This window comes from Oncorhynchus kisutch, unplaced genomic scaffold, assembly GCF_002021735.2.
Source record: "Oncorhynchus kisutch isolate 150728-3 unplaced genomic scaffold, Okis_V2 scaffold1031, whole genome shotgun sequence".
Lineage (NCBI taxonomy): Eukaryota > Metazoa > Chordata > Actinopteri > Salmoniformes > Salmonidae > Oncorhynchus > Oncorhynchus kisutch.
Window position 1 is genome coordinate 73095 of NW_022262976.1, and position 14406 is coordinate 87500.

The window sequence follows — 14406 nt, forward strand, 5'->3', positions numbered from 1 at the left end:
AGCGGAATTACTTTGGCTTCCCTCCAGGCCTGAGGACAAAGACTTTCCTCTAGGCTCAGATTAAAGATATGACAGATAGGAGTGGCCATAGAGTCAGGTACCATCCACAGTAGGAGTGGCCATAGAGTCAGCTACCATCCTCAGTAGGAGTGGCCATAGAGTCAGCTACCATCCTCAGTAGGAGTGGCCATAGAGTCAGCTACCATCCTCAGTAGGAGTGGCCATAGAGTCAGGTACCATCCTCAGTAGGAGTGGCCATAGAGTCAGGTACCATCCACAGTAGGAGTGGCCATAGAGTCAGCTACCATCCTCAGTAGGAGTGGCCATAGAGTCAGCTACCATCCTCAGTAGGAGTGGCCATAGAGTCAGCTACCATCCTCAGTAGGAGTGGCCATAGAGTCAGGTACCATCCACAGTAGCTTCCCATCTAAGTTGTCAATGCCAGGAGGTTTGTCATTATTGATCATTAGCAATAATTTTTCCACCTCTCCCACACTAACTTCACAAAATTCTAACTTGCAATGCTTTTCTTTCATTATTTTATTTTTTTATGCATGAATACGATGTCTCTCTGTTCGTTGTTGTAATTTCCTGCCTAAGTTTGCCCACTTTGCCAATGAAGTAATCATTAAAATAATTGCCAACATCAAATGGTTTTGTGATGAATAAGCTATCTGATTCGATAAAAGATGGAGTGGAATTTATCTTTCTGCCCATAATTTCATTTAAAGTACTCAAGTTGTTTTCCTTCATTCTTTATATAATTGATCTTGGCTTCATAATACAGTTTCTTATTTTTTGTTGTTGAGTTTAGTCACATAATTTCTTAATTTGCAGTAAGTCAGCCAGTCAGATGTGCAGCCAGACGTATTATCCATTCCTTTTCCCCATCTCTTTCAACCGTACAGTTTTTCATTTCCTCATCAATCCATGGAACCTTAACAGTTCCAACAGTCAGTTTCTTAAAGGTGCATGTTTATCAATAATTGGAGGAAGAAATGTCATATATTCATCAAGTGCAGCGTCTGGATGTTCCTTGTTAATCTCAACAGACCAACAAATATTTTTAACATCATCCACATAAGAGTCACAGGAAAATCTTTTGTATGATCTCTTATGCACAATTTGTTCCTGTAGTGTTTGTAAACACCCTGGTAGGTTGATTAATAACCTGAACCAGATTAAAGGCACTGGTTACAGTGAGAAGCTTCCTCTTGAGCAGACAGCTTAAGGAAAACCAGTCAATATTCAGGTCCCCAAAAAAGTAGACCTCTCTGTTTATATCACATACACTATCAAGCATTTCACACATATTATTTAGATACTGACTGTTAGCACTTGGTGGCCTATAAAAACACCCCAAAATAATAGGCTTTACATGAGGCAGATGAACCTGCAACCACAACACTTCAATAACACTTGACATAAGATCTTCTCTAAGCATTACAGGGATATGGCTCTGAATATACACAGCAACACCTCCCCCAAAAACATTCCTGTATCTTCTATAGATGCTATATCCTTGCATTGCTACTGCTGTATCATCAATTTAATTATCTAAGTGAGTCTCAGAAATGGCTCATATATTAATGTTATCTGATATTAGTAAGTTATTGATTTTGTGAACCTTATTTCTAAGGCTACATTTATAAATATGTACTATTTTCAGTCCTTTCCTGGGTATCTTCTCAGAGATAGACATAATATGGAAAAGATCAAACAAATGAATCAATCATTAATCAATTGGTGTGTGTGCGCTGCGGGGTTGAGGCTACGAACCCATAGGCTTGGTTCTCTCATCCCTTCCAGACTTCTGGGAGTGAGGGTGGATAATGAGCCTGTCATAGGGAGGGTGGATAGTGAGCCTGTCATAGGGAGGGTGGATAGTGAGCCTGTCATAGGGAGGGTGGATAATGAGCCTGTCATAGGGAGGGTGGATAATGAGCCTGTCATAGGGAGGGTGGATAATGAGCCTGTCATAGGGAGGGTGGATAATGAGCATGTCATAGGGAGGGTGGATAATGAGCCTGTCATAGGGAGGGTGGATAATGAGCCTGTCATAGGGAGGGTGGATAATGAGCATGTCATAGGGAGGGTGGATAATGAGCCTGTCATAGGGAGGGTGGATAATGAGCCTGTCATAGGGAGGGTGGATAATGAGCATGTCATAGGGAGGGTGGATAATGAGCCTGTCATAGGGAGGGTGGATAATGAGCCTGTCATAGGGAGGGTGGGTAATGAGCCTGTCATAGAGAGGGTGGATAATGAGCCTGTCATAGAGAGGGTGGATAATGAGCCTGTCATAGAGAGGGTGGATAATGAGCCTGTCATAGAGAGGGTGGATAATGAGCCTGCCATAGGGAGGGTGGATAATGAGCCTGTCATAGGGAGGGTGGATAATGAGCCTGTCATAGGGAGGGTGGAGAATGAGCCTGTCATAGAGAGGGTGGATAATGAGCCTGTCATAGAGAGGGTGGATAATGAGCCTGTCATAGAGAGGGTGGATAATGAGCCTGTCATAGGGAGGGTGGATAATGAGCCTGTCATAGGGAGGGTGGATAATGAGCCTGTCATAGGGAGGGTGGATAATGAGCCTGTCATAGAGAGGGTGGATAATGAGCTTGTCATAGAGAGGGTGGATAATGAGCCTGTCATAGGGAGGGTGGATAATGAGCCTGTCATAGAGAGGGTGGATAATGAGCCTGTCATAGAGAGGGTGGATAATGAGCCTGTCATAGGGAGGGTGGATAATGAGCCTGTCATAGGGAGGGTGGGTAATGAGCCTGTCATAGAGAGGGTGGATAATGAGCCTGTCATAGAGAGGGTGGATAATGAGCCTGTCATAGAGAGGGTGGATAATGAGCCTGCCATAGGGAGGGTGGATAATGAGCCTGTCATAGGGAGGGTGGATAATGAGCCTGTCATAGGGAGGGTGGATAATGAGCCTGTCATAGAGAGGGTGGATAATGAGCCTGTCATAGAGAGGGTGGATAATGAGCCTGTCATAGAGAGGGTGGATAATGAGCCTGTCATAGGGAGGGTGGATAATGAGCCTGTCATAGGGAGGGTGGATAATGAGCCTGTCATAGGGAGGGTGGATAATGAGCCTGTCATAGGGAGGGGATAATGAGCCTGTCATAGAGAGGGTGGATAATGAGCCTGTCATAGAGAGGGTGGATAAAGAGCCTGTCATAGAGAGGGTGTATAATGAGCCTGTCATATGGAGGGTGGATAATGAGCCTGTCATAGAGAGGGTGGATAATGAGCCTGTCATAGAGAGGGTGGATAATGAGCTTGTCATAGAGAGGGTGGATAATGAGCCTGTCATAGGGAGGGTGGATAATGAGCCTGTCATAGAGAGGGTGGATAATGAGCCTGTCATAGGGAGGGTGGATAATGAGCCTGTCATAGAGAGGGTGGATAATGAGCCTGTCATAGAGAGGGTGGATAATGAGCCTGTCATAGAGAGGGTGGATAATGAGCCTGTCATAGAGAGGGTGGATAATGAGCCTGTCATAGAGAGGGTGGATAATGAGCCTGTCATAGAGAGGGTGGATAATGAGCCTGTCATAGAGAGGGTGGATAATGAGCCTGTCATAGAGAGGGTGGATAATGAGCCTGTCATAGGGAAGGTGGATAATGAGCCTGTCATAGAGAGGGTGGATAAAGAGCCTGTCATAGAGAGGGTGGATAATGAGCCTGTCATAGGGAGGGTGGATAATGAGCCTGTCATAGAGAGGGTGGATAATGAGCCTGTCATAGAGAGGGTGGATAATGAGCCTGTCATAGAGAGGGTAGATAATGAGCCTGTCATAGAGAGGGTGGATAATGAGCCTGTCATAGGGAGGGTGGATAATGAGCCTGTCATAGGGAGGGTGGATAATGAGCCTGTCATAGAGAGGGTGGATAATGAGCCTGTCATAGAGAGGGTGGATAATGCGCCTGTCATAGAGAGGGTGGATAATGAGCCTGTCATAGGGAGGGTGGATAATGAGCCTGTCATAGAGAGGGTGGATAGTGAGCCTGTCATAGAGAGGGTGGATAATGAGCCTGTCATAGGGAGGGTGGAAAATGAGCCTGTCATAGGGAGGGTGGATAATGAGCCTGTCATAGAGAGGGTGGATAATGAGCCTGTCATAGAGAGGGTGGATAATGAGCCTGTCATAGGGAGGGTGGATAATGAGCCTGTCATAGGGAGGGTGGATAATGAGCCTGTCATAGAGAGGGTGGATAGTGAGCCTGTCATAGAGAGGGTGGATAATGAGCCTGTCATAGAGAGGGTGGATAGTGAGCCTGTCATAGAGAGGGTGGATAGTGAGCCTGTCATAGAGAGGGTGGATAGTGAGCCTGTCATAGAGAGGGTGGATAATGAGCCTGTCATAGGGAGGGTGGATAATGAGCCTGTCATAGGGAGGGTGGATAATGAGCCTGTCATAGGGAGGGTGGATAATGAGCCTGTCATAGGGAGGGTGGATAATGAGCCTGTCATAGGGAGGGTGGATAATGAGCCTGTCATAGGGAGGGTGGATAATGAGCCTGTCATAGAGAGGGTGGATAATGAGCCTGTCATAGGGAGGGTGGATAATGAGCCTGTCATAGGGAGGGTGGATAATGAGCCTGTCATAGGGAGGGTTGATAATGAGCCTGTCATAGGGAGGGTGGATAAAGAGCCTGTCATAGGGAGGGTGGATAATGAGCCTGTCATAGGGAGGGTGGATAATGAGCCTGTCATAGAGAGGGTGGATAATGAGCCTGTCATAGAGAGGGTGGATAATGAGCCTGTCATAGGGAGGGTGGATAATGAGCCTGTCATAGAGAGGGTGGATAATGAGCCTGTCATAGAGAGGGTGGATAATGAGCCTGTCATAGAGAGGGTGGATAAAGAGCCTGTCATAGAGGATATAAGACATGTCTCTACGCGCTCTGGCAGCTTTCATGGCTGGGATCAGTTCTTTCCTCTTCTGGCGCACAGCTTCAGGATAGTCCTCGTTGAGGAAAATATATGTTCCTCTCTAGTTCTTGGCTCTTTCCAGGACAACTACCTTGTCCTTGAACCTCAGGAACTTGACCACTATCGGTCTGGGCCTGTCACCTGGGCCGGTGGTGGATTTTCCAGTCCTGTGGAAGTGCTCCACCTCAATCTTCCTGTGGTCCATCTTCAATTTCTCAGAGTTCATTTTCCTCACGTTGTCCTCAGACACCGTCCAGGTCTCATGTGGATATTCTGCAATTCTGTCCACAACCATGTTGTTCCGCCTTGATTGTCCCTTGAGGTAGTCTGGTTCATCTGTCATTGTTATCATGGATTCACACACATAACTGATGTCCTCTTTCAGTGACATACAGATTGCTGTCATCTGCCATTTTCCTGTTTAAACTCATCGAGCTGACCCTGGGAGAACTACAAACTGTTTTCAGGTCCTGGACCTCTCTGGTCAGGTCGTCCATTATTTTATTTGGACAAAACACTTGAAGCTATTTTCTTGTTGTGTGTAACAACTGCTTGGAGAAGTATTTTTGTTTGTTTAACGGTCCTCCAGCTGGCTTTGGTCTTTGTCATGGTAGCTAGCAACATATGTTAGGCTGTTACTCCTCACAGTTCCAGACAGGACAGGTCACAGGGAAGATTGAACACAACAAACAGCTTTTCCAGTCCCACAGGACTGAACAATCTGTTGTTGGAGAACAGGAAAACAGCTCCCACAGGACTGGACAATCTGTTGTTGGAGAACAGGAAAACAGCTCCCACAGGACTGGACAATCTGTTGTTGGAGAACAGGAAAACAGCTCCCACAGGACTGGACAATCTGTTGTTGGAAAACAGGAAAACAGCTCCCACAGGACTGGACAATCTGTTGTTGGAAAACAGGAAAACAGCTCCCACAGGACTGGACAATCTGTTGTTGGAGAACAGGAAAACAGCTCCCACAGGACTGGACAATCTGTTGTTGGAGAACAGGAAAACAGCTCCCACAGGACTGGACAATCTGTTGTTGGAGAACAGGAAAACAGCTCCCACAGGACTGGACAATCTGTTGTTGGAGAACAGGAAAACAGCTCCCACAGGACTGGACAATCTATTGTTGGAGAACAGGAAAACAGCTCCCACAGGACTGGACAATCTGTTGTTGGAAAACAGGAAAACAGCTCCCACAGGACTGGACAATCTGTTGTTGGAAAACAGGAAAACAGCTCCCACAGGACTGGACAATCTGTTGTTGGAGAACAGGAAAACAGCTCCCACAGGACTGGACAATCTGTTGTTGGAAAACAGGAAAACAGCTCCCACAGGACTGGACAATCTGTTGTTGGAGAACAGGAAAACAGCTCCCACAGGACTGGACAATCTGTTGTTGGAAAACAGGAAAACAGCTCCCACAGGACTGGACAATCTGTTGTTGGAAAACAGGAAAACAGCTCCCACAGGACTGGACAATCTGTTGTTGGAGAACAGGAAAACAGCTCCCACAGGACTGGACAATCTGTTGCTGGAGAACAGGAAAACAGCTCCCACAGGACTGGACAATCTGTTGTTGGAGAACAGGAAAACAGCTCCCACAGGACTGGAAAAGGGATCTCGACAGCCACAAACCTGGGACAATCCTCATTCCCAACCACAATGGCTAACCGCATAGGGGGCTGCTTTCAAGCCCTCAAGAATTCCCACTAGCTTGATAGGCAGCTAGCTAGCAGCTAGGTTAGCTGCTACACCAAATAGCTCCTCAGACCCGGCCTTGGTTTGCAGGATCACTGGACAGAGAGTAGCAGTCCCAGCAACTGATGCCAAGGATTCATACTAAAAAGTTATCTAGCTACTAAGAAACTTTCAAATACACTTTCAAAACAATAATATTTTCAAAACATCAAACAGAGCTCTCCCTCATTCCTGCTTCAACAGGAAATGTTCAACAGGAAGTGACGACCCCTTAACCTAACCTTAACACCTAACTCCTAAACCTAATCCCTAATTCTGACCCTAACCCTAATTGTAACCCTAAATCTAACCCCTAAGCCTAAAACAGCCTTTTTCCTTGTGGGGACTGGTGAAATGTCCCCACTGGTCCAGGTTTTCCTTGTGGGGACTGGTGAAATGTTCCCACTGGTCCAGGTTTTCCTTGTGGGGACTGGTGAAATCTTCCCACTGGTCCAGGTTTTCCTTGTGGGACCAGGTGAAATGTCCCCACTGGTCCAGGTTTTCCTTGTGGGGACTGGTGAAATGTCACCACTGGTCCAGGTTTTCCTTGTGGGGTCTGGTGAAATGTCCCACTGGTCCAGGTTTTCCTTGTGGGGACTGGTGAAATGTCCCACTGGTCCAGGTTTTCCTTGTGGGACCAGGTGAAATGTCCCCACTGGTCCAGGTTTTCCTTGTGGGGACTGGTGAAATGTCCCACTGGTCCAGGTTTTCCTTGTGGGACCAGGTGAAATGTCACCACTGGTCCAGGTTTTCCTTGTGGGGACTGGTGAAATGTCCCACTGGTCCAGGTTTTCCTTGTGGGACCAGGTGAAATGTCCCCACTGGTCCAGGTTTTCCTTGTGGGGACTGGTGAAATGTCCCACTGGTCCAGGTTTTCCTTGTGGGACCAGGTGAAATGTCACCACTGGTCCAGGTTTTCCTTGTGGGGACTGGTGAAATGTCCCACTGGTCCAGGTTTTCCTTGTGGGTACTGGTGAAATGTCCCACTGGTCCAGGTTTTCCTTGTGGGACCAGGTGAAATATCCCCACTGGTCCAGGTTTTCCTTGTGGGGACTGGTGAAATGTCCCACTGGTCCAGGTTTTCCTTGTTTTATCATCCTTTTGAGGACTTCTGGTCCCCACAAGGATAGTAAAACCAAAAACACACACTGTCCTGTAAATGGGTGATTCTTTAGCAGTCAAGTTCAAGGACCTTGATAACAAGACATTCCTCCACACCCTTAAACCATGCAATCCACCTTCAACTCATTCTATTAGTTTCTCCCATTGTATTTCAACCTGCTGTTACATTCACCTGACTCTCTGTATTGTCTTTCTATATGGTTTCATTAAATAACATTTATTTAACCTTTATTTAACCAGGAAAAAGCCCATTGTGACCCAGTCTCTTTTTCAACGGAGACCTGGCCAAGAAGGCAGCAACAATCAATACATTACAGAATTAAAACATACAACAATACAACAACATGATCCTGCCTATAAAAAGCATTTACACTCCTCCGTAACAGAGTCTCCCATCAATATTTCAAATTCATTCAGTGGCACTAACATATCTAGATGATGCATGGATTATAGACTAGAGTTCTAGCTCTGGTAAAGGTCATGATGTTCTGTCAGAAAGATAGTTCTTAAACCAATGTACTGCCCCTTCACTGAGACCAATGTTTCTGAGTCTAGCTAGCAACAGTTAATGGTCAACTGAATCAAAGGCCTTTGATAAATCCACAAACAGAGCAGCACAATGTTGCTTTTTACCAAGTGCATTAATGATGTCAATTTCCACTGCCATAGCTGTAGTTGTGGTGCTGTGCCCTGGTCTAAAGCCAGACTGAACCCCACTCAGTATGTTCTTATCAATTAACACGTTTTTTAACTGTGAGCTCACTAGGGATTCATAGACTTTGGCCAGGAGAGGGAGTTTGGAGACAGGATGATAGTTATTAGCCTCTGAGGGATCTCCACCCTTTAGCAGTGGGAGGACATAAGCTGATTCCCAAATGCTGGGTATGGAATTGGTCAAGAGAATCAAGTTGAAAATGTGAGCCACAAGTTCAGTGATAATACCAGCTGCTATCTTTAAGAGGTAGGGGGCCAGGTTGTCTGGACCTGCAGACTTTTTAGTGTCTATTGCCTTTTGGTGCTTTAAAGACATCAGTATAAGAAACGGGCTCCAGTTAATATGGTTGACATAAGGGCCTATATCAACACTGGTCTGATTAGCTTCCAGAACTTGGTAGGGTTGTTTAGGTTCTCTGTGACTGCATTTAAATAGTCATCTGATTTGGACTTCCTGATCAATCCTGTGCATTTGTTTCTTAGCTCTCTGAATGAGGCCCAGTCAGTATTTGTATGTCTAGCTTGAGCCCAAGAGATATTTATTTTTCTAATTCATTCTGCCAAGTTATCTGAAAACCGGGGACTGTCCCTTCCACTGATTCTACATTTCTCCACAGGTGCTTATCACACATTTCATACAAAAATAGTCCCTGGCAGTGTCCACATTGGGAATCAGACTTACCCTGGCAATATTATGGTACAGATCATGTAAGAACGCTTGCTCATCAAACTGTTTAAAATGGGTTTTTACATTTAAAAAAAAATCTAACGGGGTTTGGCTTTGGTCATGTTTGTATTTCTAACACAAGCAATTGCACAGTGATCACTGACATCATTACAGAATATCCCAGTCGATGTGTATTTGAGGGGTATTCATTCGAATAATGTCCAATAGCGGTGATTTGTTAGGTGCTCTGGGATTCGGTCTTGTAGGCACATTAATTAATTGAGCGAGATTCAGAGAGCCACACAGTTCTTTAAAAGAGTCCCGATACAGATGTAAGTATGTACCAGTTCAAATCTCCTAAAATAATGAATTCAGAGTCATTTAACTTGTGCAGGACATCAGAAAGAGAGTTAAGAGCGTCTCCCGATGCCGAGGGCGGTCTGTAGCAGCCGAAGGCGGTCTGTAGCAGCCAAGGGTGGTCTGTAGCAGCCGAGAGCGGGTCTGTAGCAGCCGAGGACGGTCTGTAGCAGCCGAAGGCGGTCTGTAGCAGCCGAGGACGTTCTGTAGCAGCCGAGAGCGGTCTGTAGCAGCCGAGGACGTTCTGTAGCAGCCGAGGGCGGTCTGTAGCAGCTGAGAGCGGTCTGTAGCAGCCGAGGACGTTCTGTAGCAGCCGAGGGCGGTCTGTAGCAGCCGAGAGTGGTCTGTAGCAGCCGAGGAAGTTCTGTAGCAGCCGAGGGCCGTCTGCAGAAGCCGAGGGCGGTCTGTAGCAGCCGAGGGCCTTCTGTAGCAGCCGAGGGCCGTCTGCAGAAGCCGAGGGCGGTCTGTAACAGCCGAGGGCCGTCAGTAGCAGCTGAGGGCCGTCTGCAGAAGCCGAGGGCCGTCAGTAGCAGCCGAGGGCCATCTGCAGAAGCCGAGGGCCGTCAGTAGCAGCCGAGGGCCGTCTGCAGAAGCCGAGGGCCGTCAGTAGCAGCCGAGGGCGGTCTGTAGCAGCCGAGGAAGTTCTGTAGCAGCCGAGGAAGTTCTGTAGCAGCCGAGGGCGGTCTGTAGCAGCCAAGGGTGGTCTGTAGCAGCCGAGAGCGGGTCTGTAGCAGCCGAGGACGGTCTGTAGCAGCCGAAGGCGGTCTGTAGCAGCCGAGGACGTTCTGTAGCAGCCGAGAGCGGTCTGTAGCAGCCGAGGACGTTCTGTAGCAGCCGAGGGCGGTCTGTAGCAGCTGAGAGCGGTCTGTAGCAGCCGAGGACGTTCTGTAGCAGCCGAGAGCGGTCTGTAGCAGCCGAGGGCGGTCTGTAGCAGCCGAGAGTGGTCTGTAGCAGCCGAAGGCGGTCTGTAGCAGCCGAGGGCGGTCTGTAGCAGCCGAGGGCGGTCTGTATCAGCTGACTACAGTGATGTGGGAGTTCTTATATATGTTCACTATATACGTTTTGGTAATTGAGAGAATTTCAGAGGTGTTAAACTTAGATTTAACATAAATTGTAACCCCTCTTCCTTTGTTCATCCTATAATGAATTCAGAGAATTCAGAGTCATTTAACTTGTGCAGGACATCAGAAAGAGAGTTAAGAGCGTCTCCCGATGCCGAGGGCGGTCTGTAGCAGCCGAAGGCGGTCTGTAGCAGCCGAGAGCGGTCTGTAGCAGCCGAGGAAGTTCTGTAGCAGCCGAGGGCCGTCTGCAGAAGCCGAGGGCGGTCTGTAGCAGCCGAGGGCCTTCTGTAGCAGCCGAGGGCCGTCTGCAGAAGCCGAGGGCGGTCTGTAACAGCCGAGGGCCGTCAGTAGCAGCTGAGGGCCGTCAGTAGCAGCCGAGGGCCATCTGCAGAAGCCGAGGGCGGTCTGTAGCAGCCGAGGGCCGTCAGTAGCAGCCGAGGGCCGTCTGCAGAAGCCGAGGGCGGTCTGTAGCAGCCGAGGGCGGTCTGTAGCAGCCGAGGGCGGTCTGTAGAAGCCGAGAGCGGTCTGTAGCAGCCGAGGGCCGTCTGCAGAAGCCGAGGGCGGTCTGTAGCAGCCGAGGGCCGTCAGTAGCAGCCGAGGGCCGTCAGTAGCAGCCGAGGGCCGTCTGCAGAAGCCGAGGGCGGTCTGTAGCAGCCGAGGGCGGTCTGTAGCAGCCGAGGGCCGTCAGTAGCAGCCGAGGGCCGTCTGCAGAAGCCGAGGGCGGTCTGTAGCAGCCGAGGGCCGTCAGTAGCAGCCGAGGGCGGTCTGTAGAAGCCGAGGGCGGTCTGTAGCAGCCGAGGGCCGTCAGTAGCAGCCGAGGGCCGTCTGCAGAAGCCGAGGGCGGTCTGTAGCAGCCGAGGGCGGTCTGTAGCAGCCGAGGGCCGTCAGTAGCAGCCGAGGGCCGTCTGCAGAAGCCGAGGGGGGTCTGTAGCAGCCGAGGGCGGTCTGTAGCAGCCGAGGGGGGTCTGTAGCAGCCGAGGGCCGTCTGCAGAAGCCGAGGGGAGTCTGTAGATTACATGGTATCTACCGGCCCAGGGTTTGGTTGAACATTAGCAGAGATCAACAATAAAAGCATAACAACATATCTCAGTTGCACAATGCGTGAGGGCTTGGTGGAGCCAGCACCATTTTTCGACACAGAAAAAAAGGCATTCAGTAGTTTGAGATGTCATCCAGTGTAGGTCCAGTTGTGTTTGAGAGTGTAACTGCAGAGAGAGACCACATTCCTGGTGGTATTTTCAGAGTCAAACTAAGACTAAGTAACATGGGAGATAATAAGACTAAACATGGAGATACTAAGAGTTAAACTAAGACTAAATAACATGGAGATATTCAGAGTTAAACTAAGACTAAATAACATGGAGATATTCAGAGTTAAACTAAGACTAAATAACATGGAGATATTAGAGTCAAACTAAGACTAAATAACATGGAGATATTCAGGGTTAAACTAAGAATAAAAAAAATTGAGATATTCAGAGTTAAACTAAGACTAAATAACATAGAGATATTCAGGGTTAAACTAAGACTAAATAACATAGAGATATTCAGAGTCAAACTAAGACTAAATAACATGGAGTTATTCAGGGTTAAACTAGGACTAAATAACATAGAGATATTCAGGGTTAAACTAAGACTAAATAAAATGGAGATATTCAGAGTTTAACTAAGACTAAATAACATAGAGATATTCAGGGTTAAACTAAGACTAAATAACATAGAGATATTCAGAGTCAAACTAAGACTAAATAAAATGGAGATATTCAGAGTTAAACTAAGACTAAATAACATAGAGATATTCAGGGTTAAACTAAGACTAAATAACATAGAGATATTCAGAGTCAAACTAAGACTAAATAAAATGGAGATATTCAGAGTTAAACTAAGACTAAATAACATAGAGATATTCAGGGTTAAACTAAGACTAAATAACAGAGATATTCAGAGTCAAACTAAGACTAAATAAAATGGAGATATTCAGAGTTAAACTAAGACTAAATAACATAGAGATATTCAGGGTTAAACTAAGACTAAATAACATAGAGATATTCAGAGTCAAACTAAGACTAAATAAAATGGAGATATTCAGAGTTAAACTAAGACTAAATAACATAGAGATATTCAGGGTTAAACTAAGACTAAATAACATAGAGATATTCAGAGTCAAACTAAGACTAAATAAAATGGAGATATTCAGAGTCAAACTAAGACTAAATAAAAAGGAGATATTCAGAGTTAAACTAACCTGTCGGTTGCTCTATTTCTCCATTTCAAAATGTCTCCATCGACTCTGTTTGATTGACAGCTGAATCACTGTGTGGCGAGTCCTGCCAGGGAGCAGAACATGAACACACACACACACACACGCACAGACACACACACACACACGCACAGACACACCGACACAGACACACACGCACAGACACACCGACGCATACACACACGCACAGAAACATACACACACGCACAGACACACCGACACATACACACACGCACAGACACACCGACACATACACACACACACAGACACCGACACATACACACACACACAGACACACCGACACATACACACACGCACAGACACACCGACACATACACACACGCACAGACACACCGACACATACACACGCACACCGACACATACACACACACAGACACTGTGTTTAATCACTGTGTGCAGAGGCCTCCAAGGGACTAGGAGGGAATAAAGGGCTGGTACACTGATAAACTTAATCACTTAGGGAGAGATACACACACACACACACACACAGACACACACACACTGTGTTTAATCTGTCACTGTCAGGTTACCACATGAAAGAGTTTTCTAACCTGCTGCGTTTGACTCATTCTACAATAGAACCCATTTCCCCACATATTTGTAAAGAGAAAGAGACACTCCCTAAATTAATCAGGAACACTTTTACACACTCTTGACATAAGGATATGACAACATTTAAAGAGGACAATTTGTCAGTCAGTGGGGACTGACATGTCATTATTTGAAGCATGACTGGCTCAAAGGCGATGAAAGTGGCTGCTCTGTGATGTGTCTTGTCCCTAGGACTAGAAGAAAAACTCCTGGGTCGTATTCAGTAGGTGGAAAAGTATCAGAAAAGACCACCTGAACCAATAAGAACGCAGATTATGTTATCTGTTGCAAAAGAAATTGCTACCGTGTGCCTTTCTCAACAGGGCCCTTTGTCCTAGTTTTCTATCTGCTCTGTGAGTTGATAGTTGTGACTGATCTGGGGCCTGTATCCACAAAGTGTCTCAGAGTAGGAGTGTCCACAAAGTGTCTCAGAGTAGAAGTGTCCACAAAGTGTCTCAGAGTAGAAGTGTCCACAAAGTGTCTCAGAGTAGAAGTGTCCACAAAGTGTCTCAGAGTAGAAGTGTCCACAAAGTGTATCAGAGCAGGAGTGCTGTTCTAAGACCAGTTGTGCCTTCTAAATCATAATGAATAACAGGGAGGGCTGATCGTAGATCAGCATACCTACTCTGAGATGCTTTGTGGAAATGGGCCTTGGTACCTCTGTTGTTGCTATATGAGGTCCTGGTGCAGCAGATAGCCTAGCGTTTAGAGCGTTGGGCTAGTAATCAAAATGTTGTTGGTTCAAATCCCCAAGCTACTGATGTGTCCTTGAGCAAGACACTTAACCATAATTGTTCCTGTAAGTTGCTTTGGATAAGAGTATCTGCTAAATGACAAAAATATATACATTTAGTCCTGGAGTCCCGGTGGTGTCTTATCCTTCTGTAGTTGCCATTAGAAGTCCCAGTGGTGTCTTATC

At 46.7% G+C, this 14406-nt stretch overlaps 1 protein-coding gene across 1 annotated transcript in view; it reads left to right on the plus strand.

Annotated features, from left to right (window-relative positions):
• Positions 1-14406, plus strand: part of LOC116364211 (arf-GAP with dual PH domain-containing protein 1-like) — a 41384-nt gene that overhangs the window by 22457 nt on the left and 4521 nt on the right. The gene's annotated exons all lie outside the window — the stretch shown is intronic.